The 17,345-nt window shown below is 45.3% G+C and overlaps 1 pseudogene across 1 annotated transcript; it reads right to left on the bottom strand.

The window, feature by feature from the left end:
• Positions 1-7,031: 7,031 nt before the first annotated feature.
• Positions 7,032-8,321, bottom strand: LOC308237998 (nuclear prelamin A recognition factor-like; annotated as a pseudogene). The gene has a single exon. The product of its transcript is annotated as a nuclear prelamin A recognition factor-like (transcript).
• Between the last annotated feature and the right edge of the window lie 9,024 nt (positions 8,322-17,345).

The following is a 17,345-nucleotide window of genomic DNA, read 5'->3' as shown; positions in this document are numbered from 1 at the left end:
CCCACACTGCTGCTGCACTCGCCAGCAGTGAGCCCAGCTTCTGGCTGAGCAGCGCTCCCCCTGTGGAAGCACACTGACTGCCAGAGGGGCAGCTCCTACATTGAGCATCTGCCCCCTGGTGGTCAGTGCACATCATAGCGACCAGTCGTTCCGCTATTTAGTAGATTTTCATATTAGGATTTTATTATATAGGATCATTGGCTATATTCCCTCTGCTGTACTTTACATCCCTGTGACTATTTTGCAACTGCCAATCTGTACTTCTTAATCATTTCACCTTTTTCACCTTGTTCTCACCGCCCTCCCCTCTGACAATCATCATTCTGTTCTCTGTATCTATGTTTCTGTTTTGTTTGTTCATTTATATTGTTCTTTAGATTCCACATATGAGTGAAATCATATAGTATTTGTCTTTCTCTGACTGACTTATTTTACTTAGCATAATGCCCTCTAGGTCCATCCATGCGTTCCCAAATGGTAAGATTTCATTCTTTGTAATATGCCTTTACTTATTTTTAATGGATCAAAATTATTTACTTGGATTAATCAGGGGCACCCACAGACCTGGCATGGAACAGGTGTTGGGAGGTAATCACAACTTAAATTGCAATTAGAATTGCTTTAAATTCATTAATTAACTTAGTTTTTAAATTAAATTTATTGGGTGACATTGGTTAATAAGATTATGTAGGTTTCAAGACATTTCTATGACACATGATCTGTGTATTGCATTGTATGCCCACCACCCAAAGTCAAATGATCTTCCATCACCATATATTTGACAGCCTTTACTACCCCACCTGTACCCCCCTTCCCTCTGGAAGCCACTGTTTTCTGTGTCCAGTAACCTCTCTTCTGGGTATCTACCTGAAAAAGGTGAAAATATTTATTCACAGAGATATATGCACCCCACCCTAGCCAGTTTATCTTAGTGGTTAGAGCATCAGCCCGTGGACTGAAGAAGGGTCTCCATCCAGTTCAATTCTGGTCAAGGTTATGTACCTCGGTTGCAGGCTTGATCCCCAGACCCAGTTGTGGCATGTTTAGGAGGCAACCAATTGATGTATCTCTCTCACATTGATGTTTCTCCTTGTCTCTCCCCCTCCCTTCCTCTCTCTCTAAAAATCAATGGAAAAATATCCTTGGGTGAGGATTAACAACAACAACAACAAAAAGATATATACACCCCAATGCTCATTGCAACATTATTCATGGTGGCCAAGACATGGAAACATCCCAAGTGTCCTTCCGTAGATGATTGGATAAAGATGAGTGGTACACATATACAATAGAATACTACTCAGCCATAAGAAAAGATTAAATACTGCCATTTGCAGCAACATGGATGGACCTTGAGAATATCATGCTAAGTGAAATAAGTAAGACAGAACAAGTTAAGAACCATATGATTTCACTCATATGTGGGATATAAAACTGAGAGCAACAAATGAACAAATAAGAAAAACAAACTAATTTTCCAATATTTTAAAGGATATTTTGGCTGGCCATAGAATTCTAGGTGGTCAATTATTTATACTTTAAATATATTGTTACATTGTCTTCTGGTTTCCAGTGTTTTGGGTAAAAAAATCAGTCATTATTTGTATTATTATCTCTGCATGCATGTAATATATCTATCTTTTTCCTCCAACTGCTTTTAAGACCTAATTTTTATTTTTTTCCCAGAATTTTGATTATAATGTGCCTAGGTGTAGCCTTCTTTGTATTTATCATACTTGGGATCCTAGTGTTCTAAAAAAAAAAAAAAAAAAAGTCTAAAAACAAAAATAAAGACACCAATTCCATTATGCCGGCCCCACACTCTTGACCTCATCTAAACCTAATTACCCCTCAAAAGTTCTGCCTCCAAACACCATTACATTGAAAGCTAGCAATCCAACATATGAATTGGGGTTGGGGGCACAAACATTTAGCTTAAAATAGAGAGGGAGGAAGCCAATGTCAGAACCACTACATCCTAGCAAGCAGGGAGCAAAAGAAGAAATAACTTCATCCTTATCTCTTCCCACCCACAGATCTCTTGCCAGTTTTTGCCAGTGCCTGAATACAGTAAGATGCCAAAAAGCAGGGAATGCCTGGATGATGCCATTTGCAGGAGTTGGATTACCAGGGCATAGAACAGGACAGCCATGTGGGGAGGAAGCCTGGATTTGGGTGAAAGGGCAAATCAAGAATAACTAAAAAAGCAGGCAAAGGGAATAAATCCTGGGTATTTATTCCTTTCCCTGGTCTCAATGAGCTGCAACTTACAGTTTACCCAAAGTCATAAGGTCGTAAAAAGAATCCAAAAGAATTCTCTATTGTTTCTTATTAGAATTGAGTTTATTATAGGGTTTCAAGTTTGACCAATGTTCACACGACTCTTGTTTTCCTGTGGAGTGCTATTATAGCTCAACTTTAAAACCTGGAAATATGGGATTACCTTATTCAGTTGGCTCCCTAGTTAATAACAGACAGTGTACTAGGTGTAGCAGTTAATAATGGGGATTTTTTTCAATGGATGGAGTTATACATATGTTGATATACGTGCAATTTAATATGTATGCTATTTTGTTGTATTGACAGCAAGCTTTAAAACTTCATATGTCAAATTTTCTGAATGTGTTAACATCATAGATATTTTTATGCTTAAAAATGTTGAATTTTGTGTCAAAAAAAAGAGCATTTGCAGGAAGTTTTAATTCATTACTTTATTTTGAAGAAAAGTGCTGCTGAAAGTTATCGTATACTTTGGGAAGCTTATGGTGAACAGTCTCCATCTCAAGATACTTGTGAACATTGGTTTAAATGCTTTAAAAGTGATGATTTCGATGTGAAAGACAAATAACATCCAGGTCAACCGAAAAAGTTTAAAAACCAGCTATTACAAGCATTATTGGATAAAGATGCGTGTCAAACGCAAAAACAATTTGCAGAAAGATTAAATGTTGCTCAGTAAACAATTTCTGATCATTTACAAGCAATGGGAAAGATTTTAAAGGAAGGAAAATGGGTGCCACATCAACTGAACGAAGGACAAATGGAAAACCGAAACGTCATCAGTAAAATGTTGCTTCAATGGCACAAAAGAAAGTCTTTTTTGCATTGAATTGTGACTGGGGATGAAAAGTGGATTTATTCTGAGAATCCCACATGCACAAAATCATGGGTTGATCCAGGTCAACCATCAACATTGACTGCAAGGCCAAATTGCTTTGGAAAGAAGACACTGCTCTGCGTTTGGTGGGATCAGGAAGGTGTGGTGTATTATGAGCTTCTAAAACCAGGTGAAACCGTTAATACTGATTGCTATCGACAACAAATAATCAATTTGAACGACGCTTTGATTGTGAAATGACCAGAATGTGCCAGAAGACACCTCTAAGTAATTTTGCTTCATGATGACGCACCGTCACACACTTTAAAACCAGTTAAAGACACATTAAAAGATCTTGCCTGGGAAGTATTAACTCACTCGCTGTATTCACCAGACCTTGCTCCTTCAGATTACCACTTGTTCGATTGATGGCACAAGCACTTTCTGAGCAGCACTTCCAAACATGCAAAGAAGTGGGAAATTGGGTCTCTGAATGGTTTGCCTCAAAACAAGAAAAGTTCTATTGGGATGGTATCCACAAATTACCTAAAAGATGGAGGAAACATGTAGCTAGTGATGGACATTACTTTGAATAAAGCATTTTGATGTTTCTCTTGAAATTATCGTGTTTTCTTTAATGACAAAATCCACCATTATTAACCGGTACACCTGCTCTGTAGACGAAAAAGGATCCTTCTTGTGGGAAACATCCCTGGTCTTTGCAAACAGATCTTTCTTGTTTTACAGGGAAATATATAATAATATTGAAATGTTTTAGTTTAAACTAATATTTTAGTTTAAAGAGCTAAGGTGGGTCAAAATCCTATCCTCCTTTCAAATGAATTATCTTAGAACCTAAAGCCCCACCCCAGGTTACTGAGCACATTGTCCTCAGGAATTAAAGATCTGGGTGATGGCAGAGGAGACTGGACATGCAGAGTGAGGACTCCCCAGACACAGCCTTTCCTGACTGGCTGCCTCTCACCTGGTGTGTAGTGTGGACCAGAGGAGCAGATGGCCTTCGGTGCCCTGACCGGCAAGTCCTTCCACATCAGTGTTTCCTGAGCAGCTGTATGGAGTGAAGAGTTAATGCAGAGCTGGGTTGAATTTTCTGTAGCAAGGACTGAGCCAGAGGGGGACATGCCCATCTTAGTTGTAGAGACGTATACAGAACACTAAAGACCAGAGTCTAAGTCCCTCATTTGGTTTGTGAATGTTTGCATGAAATGCACAATATTACTGGGGCTTTTCAATAATCAAATATTTAAAATATTGCAGTAGACTAATTTCATGATAGAGTTTTCCTGGAAATGTTTCCTATGAAAGGTTTGGAGTCTGGAGAAGAGAGGAGCCTTTCTGGCTGAGCACTTCTGGGTATCAACGCTTGGGTTCCCTTCAAGTGACATCTGCCCTATTCTACCTGCAGAGCAATTCCCAACCTCTTAGGTTTCTAGGAATTACCAGAGCTTGGTTCATTTTCCTGAGGAAACTCTAAATAAACCCCATACTGTGCAGAGGGAGAATATAACACTCCCTCCCAGGGCTGCCCCGCCTGTGCCCCTCTGGGTTTGTGCTCAGCTCCCCCTGCAGCCTCCCTCACTGTGTCTCTCAGAGCGCAGTAGTACACAGCCGAGTCTAACATTTGGAGTGAGGATTTCTCCAGGTGGAAGGAGCTGTTACTCTTAACAAGCTTGGCCTGAAACCCCTGCTGCTCGGTCGTCTGGTGCTCTGTTGAGCTCTTCAGGAGGAGTGAGGGAGCTTTGTTGCGATACTGGACATACCAAAAAAGGTAAGGAGCTGAGTAAGTGGTCTGGTAATTGCAGTTCAGGATCACAGATGCCCCCTCGGTGAGGGTAACAGGGCCTTCTGTCTGGGTCACTGAGTCTCCATTGGTCACTCCTGAAAAATAATTATTTTGTTATGTTAGAAATAGATAGGAAGAGAATTTTCAGTCAGAGGAGAAAACTACAAGCTTCCTCCTTGATTATAGGAAAATGAAAGTCATTAACATTTAGGATAAAATGTTACTTACTGAATGTTAAGACGATCACAAGAACTGAACAGGTGGCAGAAAGCATGTTGACAGAAGAAGATTATCCTTGCTCCCTAGAATCCACCAAATGCAATAGGGCTAGCCTCCAGCAGGATCTTGTAGAAACTCTTCACCCATAAATAAGAACTACTTTCTGCACGACAGTCTGTTTTGTGGCTGCATTTACCTTCAAACCACAACTAGAATACAAATGTGAACCACATCAGAAGGAAGCACCGCCCTCTGGTGGTTATCCCTCAAATTGCACCACAACCATGTCTTGGACCTTAATCCTCTAATAACAGCTAGAGGGGTAGACACAGGGGAATGGGATAGAACCCTAAGACGAAAGTACTAAACATTCACTCCGTGGGTTCATCAGTATTCTTGGGGAAATATTTATTACTTCCATCATTTCCTGCATTGTAGAGAGATCTATACCTTCCCAAATAATCACAGGCACAACTTTTAAGTGGCATAGTCTGGGGTCTCTTCCTTGAAATGTCCCAATGGTTCTCATGGGTCAGAGAGGGATCCCTCTGCCTAGAAAGTGCTCCCTACTCTCCTCCAGTTCTTTACCCAAATTATTTTTATTCATCCCCCAAGACTCAACACCACAGACAAAACATTATCTAATACTAGAGGCCCAGTGCATGAATTCATGAACTGGAGGGGGTCCATCAGCCCGGCCTGCACCCTCTCACAGTCCAGGACCCCTCAGGGGATGTCCGCCTGCTGGCTTGGGGAATGGACCTAAGCCGACAGTTGGAAATCCCTTTCGCAGTCCGGACCCCTCGCTCCTTACGGCCCGTCTGCTCACTGCTCCTTACCACTCGGCTTGCTGCTCCTTAGCACTGCCACGGAGGCAGGAGAGGCTCCTGCCACCACCACTGTGCTCTCCAACCATGAGCCCTATCTTTCTGTGCAGTTGTCTGTGGGCCAGCTGCTCTCTTTCTTCTCATTTAGGGCGAGAAGCATCTGAGGGCAGAGTGCTCTGTCATGGAATGCAGAGGGCTGCCCAGAGCTGAGGGGAGTGGCCGGGCTCACGGGGTGAGAGGTGGGCACAGAGGACACTATCTCACCCAATTGTGGGGTGCACTGGCCAGCCTTTATCTGCCTGACCCCACCCAGGGAGGGACCAAGCAGGGTGTCCGCCTCTCCATTCTCCATCCTTCCATCTGTGACACCTGTCACCCTTGCGAGGCCTCCCCCAAAGTGAGTTCAGCTCAATCCCTGAATGTAAAAGGGCACAGGGAGGGGGGGCCACTCCAGTGCACCCTGATTCCCAATGACATGACCTGGTCTCAGGACAGTGGCCACAGCTGCAGAACATAGATCTGTTTCAAAAAGTTGGGAATGCAGACTTTGGTATGAGCCCCTATTCCAAAAGGTGGGCAGTTTATTCACATTGTGGCAAAGACACCTTCAAGAGTAACATAAGTGGGTAAAGTCAGGGCCAAACAGGGCCATTTCCTCATCCAATCTCTCCGAGGCACGTGGGCAGAACCAAGTCTCAGCTCTTCAGAGGACACTTCTGGGGTTTTTTTTAAGCCTAAAGGACAGTTGTCTGTCTCCATTCTTGTTCTTTGGGATGTTTTTCATCGTCGGGTAAAAGGATACGTACATTGGGGCAATCCTCTCCAGATACAATATTCCAGTTGCACCCATGTGATGACAACAGCGCCCCTCAGAGGGAGGGAGCTGACAGATGGGGAGCAGGGAATTCTGAAAACCAAAGCGATGACAGAGATGCTAAGCCTTTCCTTCACGTGTCTGACACCCCTCTTCAGGCAGCCTGCAGGCCAGGCATCTGCTGGACCTTTACCACTTGATGTCCTGGCAGGCTGCCCTGGGCCCTGCTAGGCAGTGTGCAGGGCTGCCTGGGCCCCGGGGGGAGTCACGTCATCCCCCTGCCCCCACCAGCCACTCCTGGTACAGCTCCTACACATGGGCACTGGTCTCCGGGGGCCACACCCGGATGGCAGCATAGATGCCTTCCATCTGCCGCAGCAATGCCCTGTCTGCATGCCTGTCCTCCACCTGGGCCTGGCCCCTGCTGCTTAGGCATCCCTGGCACAGGCCATGACCTCCACAAAGTGGCAGGGGAACTTGCCCCTCTATAGCTTCAGGACCACTTCAGGATGTTCTGAAAGCCGTAAGCAGCCTCAAAGCGTAGCAGAACCTCTTTGTCCCTTTCAAGGGTGACCTCCTGGAAGTCTTTGCTCCTCAGGGTGTGGTAGGTGAGCACTCCCACATCCTCGTTGAACAGCTCCTTGGCCATGTGCCTGAAGATGTGCGCCAGGTACCCGTCCGAGCTGGCAACATAGTGGAGCCTCACCTCCTCCTCCTTCATGTCTCCAAACAGAGTGTCTACGGCGGTGTCATTCAAGGAAAGGTCACTTTGCTCCATTGTCTGGACAATTTCACCTGAGGTTAACACGCAGTCAGCACCCTGGGAACTATGTAAAGCTGTGGGAACATCTTTTCAAAGGGCCTCCAGTTTCTTGTCATAACACAGGGCCACAATGACATGGAAAATCTTGTCTGGGGACAGGTTTGCCATCTGGTGAAGTAATCCTTCACCAGAGAGCCCATGATCTCCTGGGGAGACTTGGCCGTGCAGAGGTGGGGGGTGATGGGCTGTCCCAGCACGTGCCCAGCATATCCAACCCAGCCGGGGCAGACGGAGGTCAGCATGGGTAGCTGGGGCTCTTCCTCACAGTGCTGGCAGTACTGAAGCACAAATTCCTTCTGACTCTCCAGGATGCTGAAGTCCACAGCTATCTTCATGTCAAAGACTGTGCACCCCAGGGCTTTTGAGGAAGCCGCAGAGCCTTCTGGATGCATCAGGGACAATGAGGCTGAATTTAGCAGCAAAATAAGGCAGAGACTAAGGACACACAGACACTGCCAGCACCTTGTGCTGTGAGGTATCACATTTCTTATTAAGGTTCAGAACACGGAAGAAGTCCTTGGTGTTCTGTTGAGAAACTTGGACTCCTTCCTCTGTGGTCACACAACTGTCACATGCCAGGCAGTCACTCAGAAATATCTTGGCATCAACCAACTTATGGAATTCTCCCTTCTCTCCATTCTCCTGAGCTGGACTCCGGATGTTGACTATGGCATTCTCTTAGCCATCGTTTTGGTTTTTTTACTACATTCCTTCTGTGTTCAGTGCTCACACTTCATCTGGAGCGGCGCGGGTGGGGGCAAGCTCGAGTGACCTGGAGGAAGCACAGGGAGAGCAGTCACTGCTGGTTGCCCCTGGCACTGCTGATGGTATACTTTCTTCCTTGTGGAGCATCTAGGGAGGGGAAGTGGCCACAGTGCCTGAGGCCGAGTTCCAGGAAGCCAGCAGCGCTGTCGGGATCATGCCAGCAGCGCTGGTCCGTTGGTGCCTGGCTTGTCCTCTGGAGATTGAACCTGCAGGACTACTAAGAGAGCCAGTCCCAAGTTCCACCCCGCCTCCACCACTGATTGATTGGAGTCTGAGGGCCAGGAGGAGGGACCAAGCAGTCTGCCTTCTGCTCGCTCACCAGTCACTGCTGCCACAGATTCATCAGAGCCTCAGGGACCCCAGTTCCCCTTTTAGCCATCCCCTGATCAATCGGAGCCTGAGGGCCAGGGAGATGGACCGGTTGTTTGGTCATCCTGGTTGTGACAGCCACAAGCTTTTTATATATATAGATAGTTCTTCTCAAATAATCTGTGGTTGAATAGCCAGTTTTTTCCCCAATCCATCATGGAATGATACATTTATAAAATACAAATAAAATAAATTACTGTGACTGATATTTCACTGACAAAGGTAGAGTACTATAGGAATTGACCTTCCAACCAGAAGCCTGGACAAAATAAATGAAACAATTTTTGGACATTGGACTACAGGTAGCACAGAGATAAGGAAAACAAATGAGATGAGCTCTAAACATTGCCCAAGCTTGCTTTCTGGAAGCAGTTTCTAGTGTAGGGAGAACTTACCAAAAATAACGTAGCTGTCTCACTGTGTTGATGAGACAAAAGAGGAGTTTGGTGATCCAGAAGCACCTAGAATTTGTGGACTAGGGGAGGGATTTGGAAAGAGAGGGAGCGAGAGAGACTGCAGGGGGGTCACTTTGAATCTTTGACTTAGATCTGCACATACAAGAGAGGACACTCACTGAGTTCGGTATCCCCTCTTCTTAGGGGTTCCTGGACCATACTTGGAGAGCAGCAACCTTACACTTTTAGCCTTGTGAGGGACAGGTAACCTTGCGTAGGTAACCTGGTTCTTGACACACTATCTTTTTACTTCTGTCACATCATTGTTTTAATCCAATTTAGTATTTGTTTTTAGAAAGCCAGTTTAGATGCTTCCTAGTATTAGCCCAGCTATCTTCATTCCAGAGGCATGCATGTGGTATTTAGCTGTCTCGTATTTATTTGTTTAATTAGGGAATTCAGGAATCTCAATTAAAGGTACTGCTTGCTCAGTGTCTGTTGGCTTGTTTGTCTCATTTCCTTTGCAATTATCTGTGCTAGTAAAACAAACCCAGCAGAAAATTGAAAAGGGCCATTTTCATAGTTTGTTCTTTCTCTAGGACTGGGTTTGCTATGTGCAAAGTCTGATGGTGTGGTAAGAAAGCGAAACATTGTTCCCAGCTTCTATAAACCATTTAAAGCATCTGTTATGGCAGACTGCTGTGATATTTTCCTGCACAGGCTCTGAGCAGCTGTGTTGTCCATATAATAACAATGGCTGTGACTAAATCAGCTGAACACAAAAATAGTTTTCTTCAAATAATAAGTATTCAACTTTAGTAGATTCTCTCACCAAATTGAAATTAACTTGGTTTCGACTCTTATCAAAATTAGGCTCTTAAATAGAGTGATCATGCTGGCAGGACTCTCTGGCTAAGCAGATCCCATCGCTGCTATCATGCTAACGTGCACGCTTGGGAAGCCCTAAGCGCAAGCATTCCTTCTGGAGATTTACTAAATTGTCTACAATGTGCAAAGCTCTGTAAAAATCGCATAAGCCAAAACAAGACATGATTCCTATCTCAGGTTGCTTTCAGTCAAGTGAGGAGCTGATAAGTAAAACAGATCTTATCCCTAATCTTGCCTATATTCCCACTAGCTCAGGCCCAAGAAATAGCTGATACATTTATCACTAGGTGAATAAAACCTGTCTGAACATATTACCACCAGTGTTTAGATTTACTTTTGTCCTTTCATTTCCCTCTTCCTTTCTGAGGCCTGTTTTCCAACATGTTTAACTTCCAATGCTCAGAGGTCTAACATCTAGTGGGTGGAAGTGCAGAATGTGAGGGAAGAGGCAACATTTATATTTACCTTCAGATTTGGGTGTCCAGACACACACTCAGAGCTTTCTTATTTCCATCTCCTTTCATCACACTAGTTCTCTGATGAGCTTCCAGAAGGATTTAGTATTGTCTAGCCTTCGGAATAAATAAACTTCAGTTTCAAATTAATATATCTTGAATTTTGTAAAACAGTCTCAAACTTAAAAAGTCCTCCATTTTGCCTGAAAGTTGAATTACTTAAGGAATAGCCTCTGGAATTTGGTTTATGTGAAACTTGATTACATTGTGGTTCTTGACACCTGTGGCCACCACCTCTGCTGGCCACCTTTGAACTTCTTCTCAGCGTAGAGCCTAGGATATGGAAGCAAAAGTAAGGCTGTCCTGACCTTCGAAGGGCTTTTCCCTCCTCTCTCCTCCTCAAAACTAAATATTTTGGAGATGCAGTGATCCCAGCTTCTGTGTGGAAGTCCCAAGGAGCAGCGGCAGTGTGCCTTTGTCAGTCCTTGAGTTGAGTGAGGGCAATGTTGAAATAGGAGGACTCAACTCTACCCAGACCCCTAAGCGCTTTGCGCAGTGCTGTGAGGGATACAAAAGTGTAAGCACATTTCAAAAAAAAATTATTACCTTTTTGGACTGATGGGATATAAACTCAGAGCCAGGTAATTCAGTAGAGAGAGCTCGGTTGAGAATGGGCTCTACCCTTGCCTGAGCACCCTGGCTCAAGTCACTTCACCTCTCTGAACCTTAGTTTTTTAATCTATAAAATGAGATCAAATCTGTGTACCTTGTCTTGCTCATAACGTTATTATGAGGAGAGAATGAAATAATGCTTATAAAAGTGCTTTGTAAAATTAGGTGGTCCAACTGAAGTTTTAAAAATATCTGTTGGGTAACTTATCTAGTCAGGGGAATAAAGTGGCCCTACCAGACCCTGAGAACAGCATTTTATGTTAAACATCAATCACCTGCTTTTCCTGCGTCAGGACCTGGGGCTTGTCAGGACAGTGAGGGTCGGGGGGCTGACAATAGAAATATTTACCAGAGGCATCTAGACCCCTCTTAGGATGAGTTTTCAAGTAGTGCCAAGATGTCCTCTGCCTTTTCAGTAAAGTGAGCTGTGGTTCTGTTCTTGAAAAACTTGTTAAGGAACAGCATGGTGCTTTAAAAGGAGTACAGCATTGAAAATCTGATGTAGACCTTAGAACCTCTGCCTTTTATGTTAATAAGTAGAGGCCCAATGCACAAAATTTGTGCAAGAGTAGGCCTTCCTTTCCCCAGCTGCTGGCACCAGCTTCCGTCTGGCACCCAGGACCTGTGCTTCCCTCGCAGCCCTGGCTTCGTCCAGAAGGACCTCTGGTCTAATTAGCATATTGTGCTTATATTATTATAGACTAGAGGCCCGGTGCATAGAAATTTGTGCACAAAGGGGGGGTCCTCTCAGCCCAGCCTGCACACTCTCTAATAGGGGACCCCTTGGGGGATGTCCGACTGCCGGTTTAGGCCCGATCCCCAGGATCAGGCCTAAACCGGCAGTCGGACATCCCTCTCACAATCCAGGACTGCTGGCTCCCAGCTGCTCACCTGCCTGCCTTCCTGATTGCCCCTAACCACTTCTGCCTGCCAGCCTGATCACCCCCTAACCACTCCCCTGCCAGCCTGATTGATGCCTAACTGCTCCCCTGCCAGCCTGTTTTCCCCTAACTGCCCTCCCCTGCAGGCCTGGTCACCCCTAACTGCCCTCCCCTGCAGGCTTGATCACCCCCAACTGCCCTCCCTTGCAGGCCTGGTCCCTCCCAACTGCCCTCCCCTGCTGGCCTGATTGCCCACAACTGCCCTCCCTTGCAAGCCTGGTCCCTCCCAACTGTCCTCCCCTGCTGGCCATCTTGTGGTGGCCATCTTGTGTCCACATGGGGGCAGGATCTTTGACCACATGGGGGCAGCCATCTTGTGTGTTGGAGTGATGGTCAATCTGCATATTACTCTTTTATTAGATAGGATAGAGGCCTGGTGCATGGGTGGGGGCCAGCTGGTTTGCCCTGAAGGGTGTCCCGGATCAGGGTGGAGGTTCCCTTGGGGCGTGGGGCTGCCTGGGTGAGGGGCCTGTGGTGGTTTGCAGGCTGGCCACGCCACCCAGCAACCCAAGTGGAGGCCCTGGTATCTGGGATTTATTTATCTTCTACAACTGAAACTTTGTAGCCTTGAGCGGCTCCTGCTTGCTCCGTGGCTGCAACCATTTCTGTTGGGATTTATTAATCTTATATAATTGAAACTTTATAGCCTTGAGTGGAGTTCAGGGCTGGCCAGGGTGTGCAAGAAGCTTGGCTTCCTTCATTCCTGGGGAAACCCAAGCCTCCTGCTCACTCTGTGGTCGCAGCCATCTTGGTTGGGTTAATTTGCATACCCGCTCCTGATTGGCTGGTGGGCATGGCTTGTGGGTGTAGTGGAGGTACAGTCAATTTGCATATTGCTCTTTTATTAGATAGGATATATTATGTATACATATATTTTTATTTAATTCTTTACTCAGCTTCATGAGGTAGGTTCTATTATCAACATTTTACACATGAAGAAACTGAAACACAGGCCCTGGGAAGAGCAGTTGGGGGGGATCAGGCCTGCAGGGGAGTGCAGTTAGGGGTGGCTCAGTGGTTGAGCATCATCTCATGCACTGAGCAGGTTCAATTCCCCATCAGGGCACATGCCTGGGTTGCAGACTCGATCCCCAGTAGGGGGTGTGCAGGAGGCAGCTGATCAATGTGTCTCTCTCATCAGTGTTTCTCAATTTTTAGTTTTATTAATGATAATTTCAAATATATACAAAGTATACAGTATAGAACAAGTAGCCATCTGTTTCATCAATTATCAACTTATGGTCAATCTTGTATTATTTATAGCCCCACCTGCATTTCCTCATCTCTCTATATTTTTTAAATCCCAGATATCATATTGTTTTGTCTTTGATTAGTTTAATATATGTCTATAAATTTTTATTTTTAGAATCACAGTCACAATGCCATCATCACACTTAAAATTAACAATTAATTTTTTAATACAATCAAGTATCTAACATGTGTTAAAATGTCAATTATTTTAGTTTGCTTGATTCAGAATCCACTGAAGGGCCACACACTGTGATTGGGTGATATGGTTTTTAAACCTCTTTTAGTCTCCACTTCATTCCTTTTAGTATATTGCAGGAAAACCAAGGTTTGTCCTACAGAGTTTTCCATACTATGGATTTTGCTTATTATATAATTCTGATGAGCTTAATATGTTCCTCTATCTTTTGTACTTCCTGTAAATTGGTGATTACATTAAAAGGGCAGCCCTTGTATCTTTATAAATCTAGTGAACAACAAACAAAGATGTTTTTCACTTCTTTAGGAAGCCCATTTGACTGAGTGACATCCAGCTAACCTTGTCTCTTTCTGTTTGGATATGCTGAGGAGGAGTGAAGATTGCGGAGTAATGATGGTGTGAAACACGGATTCCACCCTTCTTCAGAGAAGAGTACTGTTCACTCCTAAGGAATCTGACACTGATGCTCTTTTTCAAAGAAAAGGAAACTTTTGTTGTGAAGTCAAACGCCAGGGTTTTTAAAGACAACATGTGGGGGGCACTAAGCTGTTGGACCTGCATCCCATCGTCTGGAAGAAGATGGGAATGAGGGCTAACACAGTAGAGGATGCAGTAGAGGTCATGGACAGGTTGCACTAGGGGCCAAACCAAAGGCAACTGCTACATGTAGCAGAACGAAGTGGGATAAGGGGCCAGGCTCGGAGCTTATTTGTATCACATTTCATATGTTCTTCGTGTCTACTTCATTCCCTCTTAAAAAAAACAAACAAACAAACAAAAAAACAACAAAAAAACCCATCACAGTGGATCAGGTCCAGAACAGTAATCTAAGTGATTCAGGAAACTGGACAGTGCATTGAACAAGAAGTAGCTTTTTGTTTTATTGATTTAAATTTTTAAATTTGTGTTACTTTGCATTCTTTTATTTAGGTAAAACTGCAGCCCAGGGCCACTGGAACAATTTTGCAGTAGAGATATCGTGTGCAAGAGCAGAGGCTCTGGTGTGGGGAGTACCTCAGGTATTTCTGGGAACACCTGAAGAGGGAGAATAGTGAAGAAGTAGTGAAGCATCCATCTTATGTAAAAACTGCTGTTGGAAATTTTAACCCTGCTATTTTGGCTTCTGTAAATGCTTGTTTGCTTAAATAATAAGGAAAACAAGACTACTCCCATTCCAGAAAGGCCATAAACTATGCCCCAGTCCTTGAAATATGGTCTCATGGCCCCTTCCCAGCACACAGACCTTCTTTCTCAGAAGGCCCAGAAGTCTCATTCCAAATTTAGAAGACAAAGAACTGAAAAAAAGTATAGAGAAAGTTTCCTCCATGTTGGGGGCCCAGAATTTGAAAGACACACTTTTCTCTGGGCCTGATCATAATTATAATAAAACTAGAGACCCAGTGCATGAAACTCATGCACTGGGGATGGGGGAGGGGGGATCCCTCAGCCCAGCTTGCGCCTTCTCGCAATCCAAGACCACTGGCTCCTAACTGCTTGCCTGCCTGATTGCCCCTAACTGCTCACCAGCCTGCCTAATTGCCCCTAACCACTTGCCTGCCTGCCTGATCACCCCTAACCACCTCTGCCTCAGTCCCTGCCGCCACAGCTTCATCCAGAAGGATGTCTGGAATGATGTCTGTAAGGTCATTTGGCTGTCTGGTCTAATTAGCATATTACCCTTTTATTATTAACTAGAGGCCCGGTGCATGAAATTTGTGCATGGGGTGGGTGCCCCTCAGCCCAGCCTGCACCCTCTCCAATCTGGGACCCCTCGAGGGATTAAATGGGCAGTCGGACATCCCTTTCACAATCCAGGACTGCTGGCTCCCAACAGCTCGCCTGCCTGCCTTCCTGATCACCCCTTAACCACTCCCCTGACAGCCTGATTGATGCCTGACTACTCCCCTGCCAGCCTGTTTTCCCCTAAGTGCCCTGCCCTGCAGGCCTGTTCACCCCTAACTGCCCTCCCCTGCAGGCCTGATCACCCTTAACTGCCCTCCCCTGCAGGCCTGGTCCCCCCAACTGCTCTCCCCTGTAGGCCTGGTCCCTCCCAACTGCCCTCCCCTGCTGGCCTGATCACCCACAACTGCCCTCCCTTGCAAGCCTGGTCCCTCCCAACTGCCCTCCCCTGCTGGCCATCTTGTGGTGGCCATCTTGTGTCCACATGGGGGCAGGATCTTTGACCACATGGGGGCAGCCATCTTGTGTGTTGGAGTGATGGTCAATTTGCATATTACTCTTTTATTAGATAGGATAGAGGCCTGGTGCACAGGTGGGGGGCAGCTGGTTTGCCTTGAAGGGTGTCCCGGGTCAGGGTGGGGGTTCCCTTGGGGCATGGGGCGGCCTGGGCGAGGGGCCTGTGGTGGTGTGCAGTCCGGCCACACCCCCCGGTGACCCAAGCAGAGGCCCTGGTATCTGGGGTTTATTTATCTTCTACAATTGAAACTTTGTAGCCTGGAGCGGAGCCGAGCCTTCTTATTTCTCTGTGGCAGCAGCCATTTCTATTGGGATTTATGTATCTTCTATAATTGAAACTTCGTAGCCTTAAGCGGAGGCCTGGGCTGGCCAGGATGTATGGAAAGCTTGTCTTCCTCCACTGCCAGGGGCAACCCTAGCCTCCTGCTCTTTGCAGCTCCGTGACTGCCACCATTTCTGTTTGGATTTATGTATCTTCTATCATTGAAATTTTGCAGCCTTGAGTGGAGGTCTAGGCTGGCAAGGGCAGGCAGAAAGCTTGGCTTCCTCCATTGCCAGGGAAACCCAAGCCGTCCTCCTGCTATCTGTGGTGGTAGCCATCTTGGTTGGGTTTATTTGCATATTCGCTCCTGATTTGATGGTGGGCATGGCTTGTGGGCATGGCTTGTGGGTATGGTGGAGTGATGGTTAATTTGCATATTACTCTTTTATTATATAGGATAGATGCAATTCCCCTCTCTCTAAGCATTGCTTGGTTTTTCTCCTGTCTTCTGTAACAGTACAGGGACTGGAACCTGATGGCTACAATCGTCGCCTTATTCACGGGCCATTGCAGGGGCTATGCAGAGGCCCAGCTGTCCCACAGGCCATGGCAGCTCCACATCCTCAGCCCCCTACCCAGAGGCTTCCTACTCTACAGCTTCTGTCTTGGTCTGTTCATATTTAATAAGTTATCAGCCTGGCTTGATTGGACTCAAGGATGAGGGACAAAGCTTCAATCTTGGGATAACCTTTCAGGACTCCCACTCTACTTGGAGGAACCTTGCTTTTACACCACTGTCTTTCATCCCCCTGATACCAAGGCCCAGTGCTGATTAAGACTTTCACCTTTATACATCTACACAATGGAATACTACACTGCAGTAAAAAAGAAGGAGTTCTTACCATTTGCAACAACATGGATGGACCTGGAGAGCATTATGCTAAGTGAAATAAGCCAGGCAGAGAAAGATAAATATCACATGATCTCACTCATTTATGGAATATAATGAACAACATAAACTGATGAACAAAAATAGATCCAGAGACAGAGAAACATCAATCAGAACGTCAAACCTCAGGGAATGTAGGGGAGGGTGGAGGTAAGGGGGAGAGATCAACCAAAGGACTTATATGTATGCATGCATATAAGCCTAACCAATAGACACAGACAACAGGGGGGTGGGGGCATGAATGGGAGGTGGGGGGTAATGGGGGAATAAGGACACATATGTAATACCTTAATTAATAAAGAAATTTAGAAATAAATAAATAAATAAATAAAGTGTAAAAAAAAAAAAAAAGACTTGCACCTTTAAAAAGAATACTAGGATGTTCCCACTTGCTTTCATTCTGTTCTTGGCATCTATGAGCT

This window comes from Plecotus auritus (genome assembly GCF_963455305.1).
Source record: "Plecotus auritus genome assembly, chromosome: 1".
NCBI classification, from domain to species: Eukaryota; Metazoa; Chordata; class Mammalia; order Chiroptera; family Vespertilionidae; genus Plecotus; species Plecotus auritus.
This window is presented reverse-complemented; position numbering and strand designations above follow the sequence as displayed.